This window comes from Podarcis liolepis, assembly GCF_965112155.1.
Source record: "Podarcis liolepis genome assembly, chromosome: 4".
Lineage (NCBI taxonomy): Eukaryota > Metazoa > Chordata > Lepidosauria > Squamata > Lacertidae > Podarcis > Podarcis liolepis.
Genome location: NC_139558.1, coordinates 3,722,788 through 3,744,259, shown reverse-complemented (window position 1 = coordinate 3,744,259; position 21,472 = coordinate 3,722,788). Strand labels below are relative to the sequence as shown.

General features: G+C 43.1%; 2 long non-coding RNA genes across 2 annotated transcripts in view; both read left to right on the top strand.

The window, feature by feature from the left end:
- The window catches only part of LOC310706140, an 88,835-nt gene extending 81,862 nt beyond the window's left edge, over positions 1-6,973 (top strand). The window contains exons 2-3 of the long non-coding RNA XR_014525720.1: positions 6,438-6,542; positions 6,948-6,973. This is a non-coding gene — a long non-coding RNA (uncharacterized lncRNA). The remainder of the gene's footprint in view (positions 1-6,437; positions 6,543-6,947) is intronic.
- The window catches only part of LOC310706086, a 1,025,148-nt gene that overhangs the window by 734,849 nt on the left and 268,827 nt on the right, over positions 1-21,472 (top strand). The gene's annotated exons all lie outside the window — the stretch shown is intronic.

Sequence of the window (21,472 nt, the reverse complement as noted above, 5' to 3'; positions counted from 1 at the left end):
TTCCTCCTTTACAGTCAGTCAGCACCACTGCCTGTTATTTGACAGTTTGTATAGCAGAGATCACTAACCTGACGCCACGTTGGCTACCTTTGCTCAGCAGCATGCCAAGGTGGGTTGGTGGTGTGGGATTCAATGCGTGGTATTTGCCATATGTGGAATCTAGGTTAACCTAGATCAGGAGGGCATCCAGCTTGACTTAAGATGGATTGACAAGCTGTCCTTCCTTTCATTCTTGCCGTTTGTCTAACGATCTGCACGGGAGTTCCCCTGTGTATTCTGTGACACTTATTAGCAAGTGTGCAGGGCTGAGGCAACTGTTGTTTATATCCATATCTCACCTGTGATAACTTTAACAAGAAATGACATGAGCTAGCGTCTGGAGCTGGCTGAAGGTCACAGCCAGTTTGCAAAGGAAGCCCAGTGCAGCCCCTTCTCTAACTCTGGGCCTTGCCAATTCAGATTTGTCGAGAGCAGCCGGCTGAGTCATTTCACATCATTAATGCCAAAACGACTGAGGGCAAGCTACCTGCATTAGCGTCTCAGTTCCAGGAGTAGAAGCACACAGAGCTATTAGCGCACCTCATTCACATCTTAGATAAGAATGTTGGAATGGTTCCACATGGCAGATGAACAAAAGAAGTCATTAGGTTTATGCTTGTCCACATCTACTCAAGTGGCTGACATTCCCTGCCTTTGCTGTTTTAAATCAAGACTGATTTACTGCATTGCCTTTATTGTGAGGGTTGTGTAAAAAAGAAAAGAAAAAAGAACCCCCTTCTGCACATCACATGCAGTCCATTAGAGCAGCTAACCTACATTTTCCACTGCAAACAGCTTCTGTTGTACACATTATGCCCCTAATAGTGCTAGAACAACAACATGTGCATTTGCAGCTCTGATAATGGCTGTAATTACTGGGATGCCTATAACTGGTGCCGCTGTGTGGCTAAAAGAGTGAGCAAAGGTTGTTCTCCCACTTCTGCAGCCCCGTCTGCAGGATGTGAAGGTAGGAAGACATTCTTCAGCAACCTACTTCAGTTGGGGGCAAGTGAAAGCTTTAAAATTGTCAGAGGCAGGAGGACTTATCAGTAAGCACAGTAGTAGTAGGAGTTTGTTTTGAAATTTGTCTTCCTTTTATGGAATTTTTTCTTTCTGCTAGTAGTCTACATTGGCTATCTGTCTAATTCAGCAACGATCTTCTAATGTGGAATTGAACCAAATATTGACTCATAGACTTGGTGACTATGCTACAGCCTCCCATCCGCTACATACTTCAGACCAGTTTTGAGCAAAATACTAGAGGAACCTGCTTCTTGTATGAATCATGGACTGTGTATACACAAAATCTTATTCTAGAATCAGTGGAGTCTGGGTACTTGTTCTTGTCGTTTTACATATTCCACACACAATCGATATATGTTGCATTTGTCCCTGAAAAGTATTTCTTGAGAAACTGGTTTCATTCTGAAAATGAAAGCTCATTGCAGATTGATTCTGCCCAAGCAGTGTGTCCATTTGAAAACAGGTTCCGGCAGCCCCAGCAATGGGGGTGTAGCCACACCTGCCCTTGGGGGGGGTGCATCAAGATTGCAATTGCCACTTCCTTCATTCACTTTAGGTATGTGAAAGGAGAAAAATGCATGTACAGTACAGTGGTACCTTAGGTTACAGACGCTCAACATCAAGAAAACGAAGATCATGGCCACTGGTCCCATCACCTCCTGGCAAACAGAAGGAGAAGAAATGGAGGCAGTGAGAGATTTTACTTTCTTGGGCTCCATGATCACTGCAGATGGTGACAGCAGCCATGAAATTAAAAGACGCCTGCCCCTTGGGAGAAATGCAGTGACAAACCTAGACAGCATCTTAAAAAGTAGAGACATCACCTTGCCAACAAAGGTCCGTATAGTAAAAGCTATGGTTTTCCCAGTAGTGATGTATGGAAGTGAGAGCTGGACCATAAAGAAGGCTGATCACCGAAGAATTGATGCTTTTGAATTATGGTGCTGGAGGAGACTCTTGAGAGTCCCATGGACTGCAAGAAGAACAAACCTATCCATTCTTAAGGAAATTAGCCCTGAGTGCTCATTGGAAGGACAGATCGTGAAGCTGAGGCTCCAATACTTTGGCCACCTCATGAGAAGAGAAGACTCCCTGGAAAAGACCCTGATGTTGGGAAAGATGGAGGGCACAAGGAGAAGGGGACGACAGAGGATGAGATGGTTGGATGGTGTTGTCGAAGCTACCAGCATGAGTTTGACCAAACTGCGGGAGGCAGTGGAAGACAGGAGTGCCTGGCGTGCTCTGGTCCATGGGGTCACGAAGAGTCGGACACGACTAAATGACTAAACAACAACGAAAGAACCCACTATTCTGCTGGGCTTGATCCATGGTAATTTGCTTTTTTTGGAACATCTGTATGATGGAAGAAAGACAAATCATTTGTCTTTTGTTGCCTCTGACAGGGGTTATGGAAACCAATGGAAAGATCCCTAATGCAGGATTGTGGCTCCTTAGATATTGTTGGACTATAGCTCCCATTATCTGTGACCATTGGTCATGCTGGCTAGGGCTGATGGGTAACTCCCATCCAATAACCACTGGGGGGGGCACAGATCCCCCACCCAATTATAATGGGATTTCTGTTTTTAAAAAATGTCAACTTTTGAAATAAATTTAGATGAGTCAATTTCATGCTAACAAAGACCTTCCATTTAAGATGCTTCCATTCATACACTGCATCCAATAAACCTTCCCTTTGTCCCTCGGGGTCATCACATTCCCTTTTTGCTTGGGAATACTTGAACCAACTCTAGCACAAGTTGCAATATATTCCACATACAGTGATGAGCAATAAGAGTAAAAAGGGAACATTAACAGTGGTTTACAGCAGAACAACAAGGAAGCTGTTTGTATTAATTATCCTGTAAACAAAAAACACAATAAGGAAAAAACAGATTACATGCTCTTACATTAGATGGAACAAGAGAGTGAAGCATCCGCTGAATTATTTCTTTGATCTGAGGGAAAACATTTCCTGGTGAATTAGAGTCCTGGAAAAGAGCCATGGAAACGAAATGGTTGAAGAATGAAAACATGCAAAAATACATAAAGGATTCCATTTCTGATAGTTAAATTCTGTTTCCATGGCAATGTATTATCAAAATGTTGTTATTTGCTTCTGGTGACCTAATCGGCCTACTGGGCTCTGAAAGTTAAAATCTGGGCTGAGGATTCAAACAAAACAAAACAGAAAAAAGGGCCTCGTCAACCTGCAAAGTTTTGAAGAGTGTTGCTGCATTTCTGACTGTTTACCACTTTCTCAAAAGGGACTTTAATGTCCTCCTAGCCAGAAGCATCTCAGATTCTTCGCTAACAAGCTAGTGCCAGAGGTATTCATGATGTTAGTACCCTTTCTCATGCCCACCTGATTTGTTTTGCTTCCACCCTCTGGAAATGTGTTGCCATCTTTGTCTTTTGTTTCTTCCTTTTATTCTGCTTCAAAGTATTTTGCGATTCCCAGTGATGCCAACATCCTTAAGAAAGCAACGACAGTCTCTTTCCATTCACATGATAATGCGTGGTGTCTACTATCAAAGCATGGCATGAAACGAAGCCTGGGCTTCCAGGCAGGCTCCTCTGCTGGAAGACTGGGTGTGGACACCCTTCACCAATTCCTATTTTTATTGGGCAGGAAACGTTACACAATTTTAATATTTTAAAAAGGATTTTATAGTCTTGGCAAAGCTGCTGGATCCAGTCAAGGTTGGTTTTGATTTTATGTTGGCAATTAGTGTCTTGTTGCCATGGCAACCACACTTCACATGGTTCTTGGAAATTAAACGGCTGAACGTGAGCCCCTTCTTTCTTTTAGCCTCTGCAGTAAAGGCGCTCACTGTGTGAGAGAGATTTTGATTACAGATCCCCATAAAATATCTATAAACATGCACCATAACAGAAGAGCTCCATCAATTAAAACCAAGTATTCAATAATTTATTCTTTAATTAAAGCACCCTGCTTTTCCTTTTGCTCTAACCTTTCAAGTGTTAAAGGAGACATAAGAGCTAATTATTTTGCAAGGAGTACTTTTTAAAAATTAACAAATTAACAGACAAGCATGAAGAGGAAGGGAGGCATGGGAGGTTTTCAAATGCATTACTTATCTGCATTTATTGAACACAATACAAATTGTTTTCAAAGTTAAATAACTAATTCAATAGTTTTTCTTAAAGGCTTGTGTATATGCAGGGGGGGGGGGAGAGACACATGTCACTCATATCTGCTACTGAGCAGGTTATGTCAATCTATGAAGGAGGTATAACCCACGTGTGAATTTTGAGCAGGTCTACAAACATGATTTTTTGTGATAACAGAGGCTGTGAATGACACTGATTCATTAAAACAGGACTAGAAGTGGAAATGTGAGCAACTGGAGAGTTCCAGTCTGTGTAGAAGTTATTATGCTTTCATCATTTCAGAACTTGCCATAAACTACACCCGGTTCTCACAATTGTTACCAGATCTGTTCATGTGTCATACACACACACAAACCAGTATCTTACACAAGTGTAGGTGGAAGAATCATTTTTGGAAACTTTACCGGAGAGAACTGTGTGCAACAGACATTTCTGCAAGGGACATTATTACTTTTAGAAATACCCTGCTTATTTGCAGCAACTGTAAGAACCAAACATATGCCAGTTTAAATGAATATAGTTTATTTACACAAAATGGCAGACAAAGAGCAAAATAGCATTGTGGCTTAGAGTCCTATTACAGAAAGATAAAATAGTAAGCTGGTTAGTAGTAAGTTTTACAGGATACCCCAACCACCCACATTGTCTGAATTGTACAATAAGAATAAAGAGATAGGAATAGGTGAAGATATTGCCTTATATGGAATGTAGCAGAGTGCTAGGGAAGAAGCAACCAGGTAAAATGAAATGGGCCTAAAACACACCAGATGGAAAACTTGAAATGGAAATTACTTGGGTTTGGACTATTGGGAGGTTCAGAGACAGTGAGATTAGGGAAATAAGGGTCAATACATGAAAGAGGAGCAAGCTGCTAGTAGTTCCAAAGGAGAGTAATGGCCTGTGTTCCAGATAGACCTAGGGAGGAATGATCATGGCAAAGGCCAGACCAAGCCTTATGAGGTATATTTAGCCTTAAGGAGAGAAGACTGAGAGGTGATATAATAGCCATCTTCAAATATCTAAAGGGCTGACAAATGGAAGTTGGAGCGAGCTTGTTCTCTGCTGCTCCAGAATGACAGAAAACCAATGACTTCAATCAAGAAAGGATATTCTGACTAAACATAAGCAATAGGTTTCTAATGGCAAGAGCTGTTGAACAATGGAAGGGACTATCTTGGAAGGTGGTTGACTCTCCTTCATTGGAGGTTTTCTAAACAGGTTGGACGGTTGCTTGCAAGGGATTCTTTAGTTGTGTTTCTTGCATTGCAGGGGAGTAGACTATATGACACTTGGAGTCCCTTCAGACTCTACAGGTTTTGGGTGCTGCTCTACGTGGAATTAATAGGTTGTCTTTGAGCTTAGTCCACTCACAACCCTGCAGTGTTCAGAATCTACTGAAGAAAAATTTAAAAAAGAAAAAAGACCTTTCCTTTTGAAAATGCTGGCTTCCTGCAATCCTAACCCTGAGGGCAAAATAACAAACGTAACTTGAGAAGCAGGAATACAGAGTGAGGAGGGAAGAGGAGGAACTCCCACGGGCATCCACAGGATTGGAGCAGGCCTGAAGAAGGGGGGGGAGCATGGAGGACTGCAGCAGTCTCAGGGGAGAAAGAGCACACTAGGTGGTGGGGTGAGAGGGGTGCAGTCATCAGAAAGAGACTTACTTGAGGGGTGTTAACTTTAACACAAAGTCTTCTAGCCTAAAAACATGGCTAGCTACACAGGGAGTGAACTGTCAGAAGACATCACAATACATTTTTTTTCCTACTGAAGAGTGGCAGCAACGGCAGAAGCAATCTCTGGCCAGTCAGAACTTACAGGATGCGACTGATGGACCATCGTGGGGAAAGTTAGAGAGAAATGGAAATTCAGAGTTCACCCGATGTCCCTTTGTTACTTTGAATAAGGGTTTCTAAGTCTGGGGGATTTGCGCATATGCTTTCCTCTATGCTCTGTCTGCCTGGTCAGGCAATATGCTTCTGAATAACAATTGCTATTGTGGTCGGGGGCTGCTGGAGGGCTTTTCACAGGCCTCCAGGTGTTCACAGTGAGAGCAAGAGCCAAATTCAGGCTATGTGTCAAGGGGCACAGTCACCGCTGAAATTAGCGCCACCCAAACAGTTGCAGTGCGCCCCCGCATGGTCATGCTTAAAAGCAGCCAGCCATGTGGGTCACTGCTTGGATGAGTTAAGTCATTCAATGTTTTATTATTTAATTGATGTTTTATTCTTTAATTGCAGGTCAATCTGTTACTGTTACTAAACATATGTTGAAGAAGAAATGATTTGACCTGTACACTGAAGACTTCTAAAGACCACAAGGAAAAAGAACCTGATGCTGTTAAGGTATGGACAGATTTCCTATTTCTTTACTTCTTATTCAGATTAACCTACCATTTCTCTAATTTTGCCCTATTCTAAATGCCGCCAGAGCTCAACATCTCTTTGGGCTTGTCCACACTTCTGAAAGGTTTCCAGACAGGCTTTCTAGGCATTGGTCCAAGCGGTTTTGTCTTTGCCCCAGAAAACCTGCTCTTTAGCGCTAAATCAGAACAAAGGGCAATCCATGGAAAAGCCAATTGCCATTTGTTCCAGCTCAGTGCAAAACTGCTGGTTTTCCTAGGGGAAAGCCACAGGGCAAACAGAGATGTGGATGAGCCCTTTGTGGTGCCCTTAAAGGCATCAAAGAAAAGTTGCCACAACACATTCAAAGGCACGGACACTTAATATTCTGAAACTTCCTTCTTTCAGATCTTTTCTGAAGTTGCAACCTGAGCATCTACCAGAATCAATGTAAGAGGTTCAGTTAAAGCATGCATTTAATCAGCAAATATATGTAGACAGCTGCTTTAGTTGCACACTTAAGAATTTGGTATTTTATAAAGCAACATGTCTAAAATGAGTATTTCAGGGCCATGTAGGTTTAAGCTCTCGTAGAAGTAAACAGTGTGAAAGTTGAAGAGGAATCCAGTTTCTTTCCTGGGAAATTTGCAGAACTGGAACTGGGAAGAGGGAGAAACCTCAGCAGTGCGCAATAATTGGTTTATTAAAGGCCTTGTGCATTTTGAATCTAGAGATTCTTCCTTAGTAGCTACAGTGGTGCCTTGCAAGACGAAATTAATCCGTTCTGCGAGTCTCTTTGTCTTGCGGTTTTTTTGTCTTGCAAAGCACGGTTATTAGCGGCTTAGCGGCTATTAACGGCTTAGCGGCTTTAAGAAAAAGGAAACAAACTCGCAAGAACTCGCAAGACGTTTCGTCTTGCGAAGCAAGCCCATAGGGAAATTCGTCTTGCGGAACGACTCAAAAAACGGAAAACTCTTTTGTCTAGCGAGTTTTTCGTCTTGCGAGGCATTCGTCTTGCGGGGCACCACTGTACTAGAAAATAAAGATACAAGGGTGCAGACTTATAACTGAGACCAGATGGTCCAAACATGTAACACCGGTGCTTGCTCTTCTGCACTGACTGCTAGTTGGTTTCAAATTCAAGGTTCTAGTGTTAGCCTATTAAGCCTTATATGACTTGGAACCCCATTACTTCATAGTGTATTTTCCCATACGAACCTGCCTGGACCCTTGGCCAGCCATCTTTGGAGCTCCTTCTCCGGTACCCCCTCCAAAGGAGGTGCAGAGGGTCCACACAAGAAAGGGCCTTTCTGCAGTGGCTGCCTGCCTTGGGAATGATCTCTTCAGGCAGGTGCACCATCTTTCTGGTACCAGGCTAATGCTCCAGCCAGCAAAAGGGAGCCCCTGTGTTGCATGCTGGGCTTGCTTTTAAAAAAGAGATTGGGGGAGGGAGGGAGGGAGGGAGAGAGAGAGAGAAGGGGTATCCCCACATGTACTGGCTTGGCAGGCTCCTCTTTCACCCCATACTGGGCTTGCTGCTGCTGCTGCTGCTGCTTCTTTAAAGGTTGGGGAGGGAAGGAAGGAGTGGCAGGGCTTTCAGTTGCATTCAGGCTCCCATGGTCTTCTAGCCAGGCAACGCTAGTGGCGAGTGCTCCCTTGGCCCTAAGGAAGAGCTGTTCTGAATGGGGTGTGCGCACTTGTGCATATTTAAGTAGTGCACATACTCAAGTAATGTATGTGTAAGTGTGGCTTTAAAGATTTGTGTAAGAGATAGAGAGGTTTATTTGTGGCATGAGCGATGGAGGGAGTTGTGCGTATGCATGTGAGAGGAAAGGAAATATGTATGTGAGGTACAGTATGTGGGGGAGAGGTCCACCTGAATAGTGAGGAGGAGATCTATACAAGGTGTGTGTGTTTTGTGTGTGTGTGTGTGTGTGTGTGTGAGAGAGAGAGAGAGAGAGAGACACCTATATGTGTGGTTGTGTAAATGTAAAGTCTGAGTGGGTGAGATGGATAGATGCCTCTGTGCCTGAGGTTTGTGGGTGCTAAGTGAATGCTCCATTTGTGTACTAGAGAGAATGCCATGGCCTCTCCATATATTTCCCATGGAACTTTTGCAATGGGCAATAACAGCATCACTGTATGCGCACGGAGGGTGAGGCAGTGTTGGCGTTGGCATCTCTGTGTGGAAAATCAATAATGTGTGAATGTCACAAACAGGACCAGCAGGGCACAGCACCGACTTCTCATGCTAAGCACGAGTTTGGATGGGGCAAACAGCAGTGACTCCACTCTCGCTTAATTCTGTGCTGTGCCACACACCTCCCAGTGGTCATTTTGGGACTGATGCCTTTGGTAGCAGTCTTAATTGCTAATTCTATATAATTCAAGGTAATAAATACCATCTATAAAATGGTAAACATTTTGAATTTTATTATCAACTTTTTAATAAAAAAGTTCATCACAAAATCAACAGAAACGGGGAGGGGGAGGAGAGGTATTTAGCAATTTATCAGGATCCAAGTATGGGCACCTTCTGTTTCTACAGAAAATGCACTGCTTGTGGTAATCATAAATGGAATGAAATGTTTCTGTGAAGCTCCACAGGCTTGCCAGTGGCAGGGAGGCTGGCCATGTGCTGTGTGAGCCTTTCTTCGTACAGTAAGCGCTGCTGAACAGTGTGACGGGGAGGGAAGTTGCCAGCACCTGTGATTGTGTAGCCAAAGGCCTTTTGTGTTTGCTTCTGAAGTAGTGTAATTTCCATGTCTCATCACCTCATTTTCACATACAGAAAATGTGTTAATTGCCCCATTTTAATTAGTAATAAAAAAATTAAACGCTGCTTTGCCTTTGTGAAAGTATGAAGTAATCAAGCATGTTGCTATGTTCACACTACCATTCGTGAAACAAATAAGCTTGCAAGTGATCTTTCGAACCTCACATATGATGGACAATCTAGACTCCAGACATTCAGTGCAAGACGTTCATTAAAGACTTTACTGCATCCACAATAGAATTAAGGCATTTCTGGGTTACAAAATGTTAACAAATTAATATAATATAAATAATGTATTCATTAATTTAAAATGTAACTGTCAAAATACCAGTTGCGCCATGCTCCTCCTTCAACTGCCACCAATAACCTTCGCTCAAGCTATAGGAGAGTGAGAAAGATGGGGCAGAACCACTTCAACCACTGAAAGACTAGCAACCTTGGGCTCATCTCCCAAATGCTTACATTTTTGCTGTTCACTACAAGATCTCTGCAACTAATTATGTGTTCACACTTCCATTTACTGGACTCTCACTGCTTTTCCAGTGCTGAGTTTTTAATCCACATTCACACATGCATATGTATCCTGTGCTTTATTATAAGATACGACTGTATGATGCCTTGGTACTCAAACTAACCTCAAACTTAAGCCATTCCTAATTTGCATAGGCTAAGGACACCCCTGCCTTCTCAATGTCCCCTGGTGTGTACACAAACGGAAACAAGTGGGGCACTGATGAAGTCATGATGATGTGAACGGGGTGGGGGTGGAGACGTGATATACAACAATTAAGGAAAAGAATGCTCCATTAAGTGCATGTATTGCTTTTCGTTTGCTCCCCGTTCCTTTTGTGTCACCTCTCTCTTACTGTGGGCACAGACTGCCTTCTCACTGATATTTGTAAGCTGTTCTGGAAGCCTATTTCAGCAGAACAGCAGGATAAAAATGCCAATGATAAATCATAATAACAGTTTTAATATATGGAGGAAAACATGTCCCAGTTTGGCAGCACTGCATTCAAGTAACATCAAGTTGGATAGGTGGGTTGATAAGCTGCACTGCATCTCCACAGGGGCATATTTACAGAGGCTACTTATCAAAAAGTGAATGCATAATCTATGATCTGTAATTCATATGAAATTTGCTCTTATCTTTCAGGCTTTTGATTCTATCCTTAACCATTTTTTCTACTTCTTTATGGATGAAACTCTCTGAATAGTGTGTGAACATTTATAAATAGGTGTCCACTCTAGAAACAGGTTATATGCTACATCTCTTTTAAAATGTTTAGATGCACTTCTGCAACGAGAACTTCAGCACAAGTGAGGCCAAACCAGCTGAATTCTCTGCACCAGCAAAGGCTTGCACAGCTGTCAATCATTTAGGGAGTGGTGAGGTGAGGCTAGGAGAAAAAGAAAAGAAAAGAAAAGAAAAGAAAAGAAAAGAAAAGAAAAGGTGAGCCTACACCTGCCTTTCTCAACTTTGGGTCCCTAGATGTTATTGGACCACAACTCCCACCATTCCTAGCTAACATGGCCAATGTTGGGTATTGTAGTTCAATAACACATGGGGACCCAAGGTTGAGAAAGGCTTTGTAAGCGGGGCTCTTCTGTTATTTCAGTGGCACAGGAGTTGTTTGTCCATGACTTTCCCCCATGCTGGTACATTAAGTCCAGAATGATATGGGAAGAACCAGCAGTACTGGTTCCTTTTACCTGATTGTCACCCTGTCTTCCTACTCATCTGGTGATGGTCAGTTGAAAATGAATTATATGATTGGTCCCACCTATGTGGTTCTGGGCTTCAAGACATTAACGTGCTTCTTGTGAAAAAACAGACATGTTCTGTGATTGGGACCTAGATTAAATTTGGGTTAATAGCTGAACACAACTCTCCCAGATTTGGAGATACTGCAAGCTCATCCCTAACTTGTTTTTGCGGAATTTGTGAAAGGACCTCAGTAGCTATGGGGGAGTCCCGCCCGGAAACCAATGTCCCCACTGTGGAAGGACATGTGGATCCAGAATTGGCCTCCACGGTCACTTATGGACTCATTGTTAAAACTGTGTTTATGGAAGACAATCTTACTTGGCTGTGAGTGATCGTCAAAGAAGAAGAAGAAATTTGGGTAATTCCATTTGATTGCAAGTCAGATTTTGACCACAGCACATCTGAATTTGTATGCATGTCTGAATAGGTATCTGGTTAAAAAGGAATGACCTCGTCTGGAAAAAAATGTATTCTAGAAGAATGTCAGAGTGCCAGACTGTGTGACCTTGGTCAAGTCTTTATCAGCATAGGCTATCTTAACAGAGTGGCCTTTGAGGCAAAATGGCTGCATTGAACTCCTAGGAAACAGGGCAGGAAACAGAATCATAGAATTGGAAAGGGACCCTGTGGATCATCTAGATCCAACTCTAACCAACTGAGCTATCCAATTGGAAGTAATAAATCTATTGGAACTAGCTTTTTTCACTTTCAGCACTGACTATTTAAAAGTTAAGCATAGTCTCTAAAATACTTTCCTTCTCTTGGATCTATTTAACTCCAAGCAAATTTATGGAAATGACCCTCATTCAGATTAATTGAATTGACTGTATGTAAGTGGGAAGACAGCCCTAGTGTGCTGACTTGAGCCCATGTGTCTAAGGTTGAGACATGACTCCTCATAATAAATGTCTCAGGGCATGTGCATATATATATTTAAAAGAAATATCTTTCCAGTGGTTACACTTGCCATCATTTCAGATACCTGAACCTTGATCCCAATTTCATTTTGATAATTTGTAGTCAGATATGTCCTTGCAGTGGAATGTTCTCTTGACCTCTTGCAACATCATACAAGAATGTGGTGCAAATAAAAGCCTTTAAAAATTGCAAATCCAGTATTAATCATTGCATCATCATACAATTGCCACTGTATGGTAGAATTTTATTTGCACAATCCAGTGCACGTGGGTTTATTGAATGCACTGAATAGCTTCTACTATATTAGTGCCTCTTGTTCATTGTGCTATCTAATTTACCAGTAATTGTTTTCATGAACTTATCAAATTTTATCTCAGAGTTCATTAAAAACATGCTGGGCAAAGAGGATCAATTTACTAATTCAAGTTTATAAAGAAGCAGGCATTTGTCCTTGAATTAATACCATGGCTATTGCAACAGAAGGTTCAGAGGAAAATAAATATTCTGGCACAACAGAATATCAAATACTAAATTTCAAGCTAAAGCCCTTCTTAAAAGTCAAAACTTGTTCTTAACTCTTATTGGAATCAAAGGATCTCCAACATGGATACATCTGAATCATGCTATATGTGGAATTTTATCAGAGAGATTTAAAAATCAGTGTGCTGACCACAAGATTGGTCTGGACCCCAATTTGGTGCTTTGTGAAACAGCTTAATTTGGGCTGGACCAATATTTGGAGGTCGTCTGATGTGGCTCCGCAGTCCAGGTCTCTTTCATTTCCCCCATTCACTATTTGGAAATCTGTGATAACCCTTTCCACTTTTGACAGAAGTAGATGAATATTGCACAGAGTATTGGCTAAAACCTATCAAATTATAGTCCAGGGAGCCGACCATCTCTAATCTGGACACCCCCCCAAAAAAAAACCACACCCCAGAATTGTCTATAGTTTTTGTTATTATTTTGGCCAGAATTTGATTAAATTAGCAGTCACTCCTTCTGGAGGCATGAACTCAGTTAAATTTCAGACAGCTAGCTGCTGTACTTTCCCCATAAGGGCAGCTGTTGTACTTTTGATATCTGTTCAATTCCCCTGTGTCAGTATTTAGAAATAAAAAATGGCTCAAACTTTATTTTAACAGAATTGGGTGAAATTTGTAGACATAGCGGCTCTTCCGGCATGAATAAGAGTGGTCAAGTTACAGAAAAATGGTTATAACTTCTCGTATCCTGAAGCCAGCTGCCAGTGACAGAAGGAGCTGTGCCATTTTCTCTTTTCTTTCAAATCCCCGCCTGAAATGGGAGGTTTGCTTTCTCCCCCACCCCACAACATGGGACTGTCTAGCTGTATGCAGTTCAGTGGTATACATGTTTGGCTCTTCAGCTGCAACTCCTAGCTTAGCTGAAAAAAGTCCTAGGCCTAGGGTCCTCTTTATAATATGTTTACCATCACAGCAAGTTATGAAGGAATATTTGCTCCTGAATTTGCAATGGCATACAGAAATGTCTTTAAATATTGGATAAACATTGTTATGTTGTGAGATTCAGGGCTTGGACAGGCCTTTTGTTTTGGGAACTTGGTGGTGACACAGCCCAGATATGCTTTCTGAATGTCTAGGACAGTGTTTCCCAACCGGTGTTCCGCGGCACACTAGTGTGCCGTGAGACGTTGGCTGATGTGCCGTGGGAGGGAGGCGGGCGAGTCAGGCGGCGAGAGGCGGGGCGGCGGCATCTCCTGCTGGATGCAAATCCAAACATGGCGGGCGCCTCCCTCGCTCCTTTGTAGGCGGACCATCGAGAGAGAAAGAAAAGGAGGCGAAAGAGCGAGAGAAGGCACCTGCGCGGAAAGAGGAGCGAGCAGTGCGCCTGCGCGCCGCGGCGCCCGAGTGCAGTGAAATTCCGTGAAGAGGGGAGGGGGGGCTGGAAAAGAGAGAAAGGAGAGATTTTTCATTTTTTTTTAAAAAAAAAAAAGGAAGAGGGAAAGAAGAGAAAAAGCGGCAGAAGCTGAGGGGAAGGTTTCCGTGAGGGAGAGAGAGAGAGAAACGCGGGGCTGGCGGGACCCCTCCTCTTCCGCCACGCGTCGCCCGCCACCGCCTCAGAATCTCCTCAGGAGCGGCGGCGGCTGCTCCCCCTCGCCCCCTTCCTCCCCCCCAGCCCCCTCCCAACCCCCGGACGAGGGACGTGAGGCGCCGCCGCTGAGAGGACGGGAAGGCCCCCGGCGGCGGGGTCGGCTCGAGCAAGGAGGGGCAAGCGCTAGCCGGCTGGCTCTAGCCCGGCAAGTGGAGGAGGAGGAGGAGGAGGAGCACGCCGTCGCTTCCACAGCAGCCACCCCACACTCCCCTCCCCGGGCACCGGCGGGGAGAATGACGGAGCTCCAGTCCGCGCTGCTACTGCGGAGACAGCTGGCAGGTCGGTCCGTCCGTCGGTCGGGGCAAAACACACCACAGCGCAGGCAGAGGCAGGCAGGCCCGTCTCTCCCTGCCCCCCCCCCTCGGACCTGGCCGGCCTGGGGTTTGCACCCCAAACATTCATGTCCACCCCAGCTACACAAGCCCCACCTTGCTCTCAGTTCGATCTGTCAAATAACTCACCTATCATTCACATAAAGAACCTAGTCTATCCTCAAACGTCAGAATGTACCTCCTCTCTAGCTTCCCCCACTTCATCTAGGCACTTTCAGCCCTTACTTAACCCACCCCAGCCTGCTTACTCTTCCTTCATTTGCTATAAAAACTAAATACAGAGAGAGACTGAGAGCTGTTGACGAAGAGCTACGTGTGTGTCTTTCTTCGATTCCAGCCAGAATATCAGCTTTGTGTTCAGCCAAACAGGCCCAGGTTGCGCACTGAATAAAGTATTTTATAATTTTTCATATTTCTGTTTACTTACTATTTCATAATAAAGTAATTATAAAATACTTTCTTTGTGTTTATTTGATTCCTATTAAAGAGAGTTACTTTATATATAGTCAATATAGGCACAGAGTTAATTTTTTAAACATTTTCTAATGGTGGTGTGCCTCGAGATTTTTTTCATGAAACAAGTGTGCCTTTGCCCAAAAAAGGTTGGGAAACACTGGTCTAGGAAATACCTGAAAGGGTGTGTGTATTTTTTACTTTCCTTTGCTTGCTCTTGCTCTTCCTAGATGTGATCTAGGTCTGTGGGTGAAAAGAAGAAATGGAAACCAGAGATTTGAGTGAGGAATAAGAGAGGGGCAGAGCAAGAGGCAGAGAGCTGGGTGTGGGGATCTGCAACTGCGGGAACATTTTGGTGGCCTGTCTGCCTTTCTCTGGAGACCTGATGTGGGCCAGGGATAAAGAATCTGTGGCCCCCCACATGTTGAACTGCAGCGCAGTCAATTAAGTCAAATATTACAGAACACAACAAGCCTTCACTAACCTCCTTCCAAAGGAAACCAAACCTGGGTAGGCACTGCCGCCCTGCATTTCCTCGCTGCTTGGGTATAATAAGGGTCAGTGAGTAGTTGGGGCAGTCTGCTTAAATGTTAAGAACAGAAGCTTGTCCTTTGGTGGGGACGAAGGACATTGCTCAGTGGTAGAGTATAAGATTACCATGCAAAAAGTCCCAGATTATCTCCTGCCATCTCTTTGTCAAAGATCTCACATTGCAGAGCTAAGAAATCCCTGGCCTGTGACCTTAGTCTTACTGCCAGCAGAAATGACAATAATGGATGAGGTGGAGCAACGCTCCTACTCCTTTCATGACTAAGCTTCATATGTTCATGATGTCTGGATATTATGTGCTTGGAAAATGTAGATTAAATATATCTACTGCAATGCATTTTGTTTTGTACTTGAACCTTCTGGGAAAGTGTACTTTGCACAAGCAAAGTGCACTGCATTCAGCTAGTGTGGAAAGCTTTTCTAGTTTCCATTGTATTTTTCTGCCCTCTCGTTTCATGCTGTTCTTGCCTGTAAAAATAGATACATCCATTTACCACTGGCTCAAATGCTCACCAAGGCTCAATGGGAGCCATAAAACATTCTCTGGATAACCTAAAAGCTTTTCTATGCCTAAAAATGTCATGACATTAACATCCAATACCTTGGGACCTTCTTGGAATGGAAGGTGGGAAATCACTCCTTTTCACATAGTATAAAACTGTCGTTTCTAGCCATAGAGGGTTGCAAGATAATGGACTTTAAACCTGTGGCATATTTATGTATAGGAAAGGTGTCACTGAGGCTGGGTTAAATATACTGTTGCATCTCAGGCCGATTTAATTTGGGGGATGGGATGGAGAACTACCTCAATTATAGGAGCAGAAGGAAGGCTTTTATTTGATACTTAAATGGTGATGGTTGTGACATTTGAGAAGACCGACATCAAATTGGCATTTGGGCAAAGAGAAAGGACAAAGCTTGAAATGGCATCTCAAAGGGAACTGCACACTTACTTAAATCAAAGATTTGTTTAATTTGGAATACTGCTGGCTTCACATTAGGATGGCTTAGCATGATCATATACCTTGGTTACTTTCTCTCGTGTTCTGTGTGTATAATAGGGAAGCTGGAATATGCTTCTACCTCTTGGTGTGTACATTTGATCTGCACGGTCTTCTCACATGAACACCTATTGCTTACTTGTGCACAAATAATTAGGAGCCATTGTGGTGCAGTAGACGGTGTGTTTGGACTGGGGAGACCTGGTAGTCAAATATTTGCTTAGCTACAAAGTCCATTGAGTGACTTTGGTTCAGCCATTCCCATATCGCCATAACCTGCCTCACAAGATTGTTATGAGGATAAATGAGGTTAGTGACCTGTGTATTGCCAGAGCTGCTTGGAGGAGGGGAGGGGAAAATATAATACATATTCATATTTTGTCTTTGGTTCTTCCTTGATGCAGTGCTTTGTGAGAAGTGATGTTTTTGAACTGAGCACACTTATTGCAGTAAACTGAAGCATTTTTCAGATAATAATGTGTCATTGGTTTTTCAGCCCAATAATTGTGCATTTGTTATACAAACATCCTCCTTCAGTTCTGTGTTTCTGTTGCGCAGTTGCTGGGCATTCTAATACTCAAGGCAATATTTAGTTGCTGTGAGCAACACAACTCTTTTCCATGTTCTAAATTCTCAGTATGTTGATGGTTTTCCCACCTGTCAGTTACTGCCTAGTTTTATGCCTCTCTTCCAATGGTGATGGGGGAAATGGGAAAATGTGGGGCAGGGTGAGAGGAGATCTGAATTGCATTTGTATCTGCTTTAGCAGATGCTGTTTCGAGTTCTGCCGTACCATTAATCAGAGTGAGGCAACCTCAGGCAGCATATGTTGAAGGAGAGACGGCAGAACCCCTTGGCCACAATTTCCCCAATCTGTCTGGGGATGGAGTTGTCTGTGCTCCCGTCTCCTGCTCTGTGACTGCTCTGCTAGCCTCCTCCCTGCAGGGGGAATGGAAGACACTGTCCCTTTCCCTGTGTTAAAGAAGAAGATTTTGCTGCCGGTCTTGTCAGGCAGCAAAGTGCCAGGGGCCAGTCCACATTCTCTTGGGTGTCCCTGTGGCCCTGTTTGTATTTATTCCATGCTAAAGGTGAAATGCCAGGAAAAGGCTGGCCCACCATGAGGCAAGGTGAGGCAACTGCCTCAGTCTGCCTCCTGAGGTAGATCTGTACCCCCCCCCCTCCGTTCCCCCTCACTCCTTCGTCCCCGGCAGGGAGGTTGTGGCCTTCTTGTGATTCGCCTCAGGTGCCAAAATGGCTTGGTCCGGCCCTGCTCACCATTGCAATAAGGATCTTATTTGCTTCTTTTAAGGCTGTGCAGTCTCCCACTTCAGCATGTTTGATTAAAATAAAATAGTGAACATATTTGTGGAATTTCCTCCCCAGAGAGATCATTTAAGCCTGTTTTCTATTGTCCTTCTGAAGGTTGACAAAGACATTCCTGCTGCAAAAGGCCCTTGAGGCAGAGGCCTTGTGACTAGGGCTGCCACATTTCAAAAAGTGAAAATCCAGACACAAAGGTTGTTGAGCTATTTTTATGAGAAATACCTCCACTTCTGTCATGGGTTGCCATACGTCCAGATTTTCCTGGACATTTCAGTGCTTCATTACACGACTGAGGTGCATAAATTGGTGCTGTGTTGCTGAGACATGCTTCTCTAATAGTTCTCAAGTTTTTAAATTATGTTTTATATTATCAGTTATTTTATGCTGAGGAGTGTAAGTCACCTTGGGAGCCCTTGAGAATATGACTATAAATATTGATATAAAATATAAATATATAAAATATTCCACTAGTGGTGGTGATCTTGGGCTTGTACAAGAATACCATTGTGAAAAAGGTGTGTGTGTGTGTGTGTGTGTGTGTGTGTGTGAGAGAGAGAGAGAGAGAGAGAGAGAGAGAGAGAGAAGGAGAGAGGTGTTTAATGCTTTGGAAAGGACCTTAAAGTTGTAATTAATTGCAAGTTTGGAAATGAATGTAAAAATCTTTTGCCCAGTTCAGTTCTGGCAAGGAGGCAAATGAGTTGGCATAAAAAGTGTATGCTACAGTCAGGTTGTCTTCCCAGTCAATGCCTCAAGCAGAGCAGTTGAGTGAAGGTAGACTGAATCTGCTCCAGAGGCTTAGTGTCTTGGTGTAGTAGAGCAGTAGAGCAGAAGTGAGATTATTTACTATTCTTGGAGGGCAGAGATCTTTTTGTTGTCTGGTTTCTTTTTTGGATTTATCCACAACAGAGTTCAACAATCAAGTTGCAAGACTTTGCACAGGTCAGTTTGGAGGGCCTGTGCATTGTACATGACTCTGGGCTGTCACCAAAGTGGCAATCTGTTTTTAGAAAATGTATATCCCATGTTTTGGACTTTGGCTGAAGATCTCAGAGCAGTTCATAAGATAAAAATACTGGATAGAATACAGCTCAAATTCCACCAATCAGATCAGCCTCCTACTGCCCCTGGGGCAGCTGATTTCATCCTTATGGCTTTTGTGTCTTTTAAGGTCTAGCTCAGCCCCTCCTGGATCAGCCAAGGAAATACAATGGACATGTGTTTCTGTGGGTGATTGGTTCATCTATCTAGGAATATGCAAGTGGAAGCAAGCTTCCACGCGGTTATTATATCAAGCTGGACTGAAACAGATATACGGGAACTTATCAGAAATAGCTTTTATGAGATGACCTACCTTAAACTGTGGTTGTAACTGTAGAGGCAGTCACCACATATTATTGTGTTTGGCCTGGAAGGTCCTCCCACTACGTGCCATAAGCAGCTACCTGCCATAAGTGGTACCACTGGTGCTCATCTTATTGAGCACACAACTTAGAGAACAGGCTGTGAGGGATGGAGCCCCCCCAATGAAGAATGGAGCTCATCCAGGAGCAAGACCCCAGGACGAGCACCTGTCTTCCTGAAGGGTGCCTGCCCTCACTGGTCTTCAAGGGCATAACCTCAACTTCTGCAACACCTTTGAGGTGAGCCACCACCTCAGCACCCTGGAGCGGCCGGGAGACATCATCAGTTCCAGCTTCGCCAAATTCTTCATGAAGAATTTCTTCAATAAAAGGACAAAGGAACTCAAACCTGCTGTCCACAGTTTTCCTGTGCACAAGGCAGGAAAGGAAATAATTGTAATTTGGTGGGGTCCTACCAGACCCATCCTCTGCCCACCCTGCATAAACTCCCACTGGACCCACCCTCTGCCTGCGCAGTTTGGATTATGACTTCAAATATGGGTCAAACTGTGTTCCATATTAAATCAGTATTAAACCAGGGATGTAGAATGCCCTCCCTCCTGAAACATGAGATGCCCCCTCCACATTGGCACTCTGCTTCCTCCTGAAGACACACCTGGTTAGACAACCATCTGCCTGAACTTGAACTTCTTTCTCTTTTAACTGTTTTAATTGTTGTGCTTTTTATTGGGCTTGTTCTACTGTATATTTTAAATATGAATGCTTTTAATGTTTCAATGGAATTGTTTTCTTGCATATTTTGATTATGTATGGATTTCTTAATTGACCTTATGCTGATAAACTGCTTAGAAGTCAGTCCATTAATATATACATTTAATATTACTACATCTTACAAAAGCATGGGGCTCAACATGGTGCTGCATATCTAGGATTATAACATGTGGAGCCACTTGTGTTTGCATGGCTAGTTTTAAATAATTTGGGCAGGAGCAGATGTATTTTGTAGTAGGCTGTTTTCGAAATAACTTCTTTTAAAAGGAAAACCATTAAAAAAACCACAGTTATTTGTGAGCGGAACAAAAACATTTAATAGAAACTTGGAGGCTGTGAAAATCAGTCACACAAGGGAGGGCGGGAGAAGATTTGATGTTTGAGGCTTTTGAACTGACTTGGAAATTTTCCATGCAGTTCTTCGCTGACTGACATGTACAACCTAGTATAATGATATGAGATTGTACCGGAGTATTTAAATTTCAGAATGATTGATTAGCTTATAGTGACAGACTGCCAACCTCTACAAGCTAGTGCCATAGTGCTATCCCAATAGCAGCACTTCCATCTGAAGTGGATTTGCCTAACCTTTGCAGCATCAAATCATAGGATTTCAAGGCCTGAAGAGGATCTTAAAAGTTCAATAGTCCATCATCTGGCACTGAAGCAAGACCAATTAGACTTCACATATCTCAACTATTCTTCAGGCTAAAGTCATTTTCAAAATATACAGTAATAGGGGTTCCACAGCCTTTCCCTTTTTGTTGCCACATGGATGAAATATTTTCATTTTTATCCCAAAATCTTTTGTTCATTTTGAGCTCATTTTCCTTTGTATTACTTCTTGTGGTTATAAAAAAAGCAGTTAATTCCCACCTTGATTATCATTGTAAGCCCACAACTGAATGCACACTCTGTTTTATACGCTTGGCAAAAAACATTAAAAGGGGGGGGCAGAAAGAGGGAGGAAATCTGGGAAAAACGACTTTGGCAACCCCACCCACCATTGAACCCAGTGGGTTTTGAATATAGGTACCTGATTTTGGCTTTTGGTGCAATCCCTGGAACATAACCCCCGCAAAAGTTGCAGGCTTACTGTATTTGAAATGTCCTTAGAGATTATTAATAGATTGCAGCTATGAGGCAATTGAGTACAAGGGGACCATATAACACTAGCTGCCTGTTTGCTACTAAGCCAAATTCAAGGTGCTAATTTTGATATTTGTTTGATAGGCAGCTTAAAAACCAGGTATCCGAAGGAGCATCTCTCCAGGCCTGGCCCTGTCCATGATCTGAGATGCGCTGAGATGTCCCTTCAGGTTATTATATCATCAAGTAAAGTCCAGTTGTCTGGACACTCTGGGATGTTCTACACCCTGAAGTTAGGCTGGTACCTCCATTAACCTGCTTTTAGCACCAGATGAAAACACTGTTGTTATAACAAGCTTCTGTATGAACAAAAGTATGTTTCAGAGTAAGATAACTGGCAAACTACCCATCTTATCTGTGCGGCCTATAGGTTGTTTTTTTATGTATATAAGAAATGAT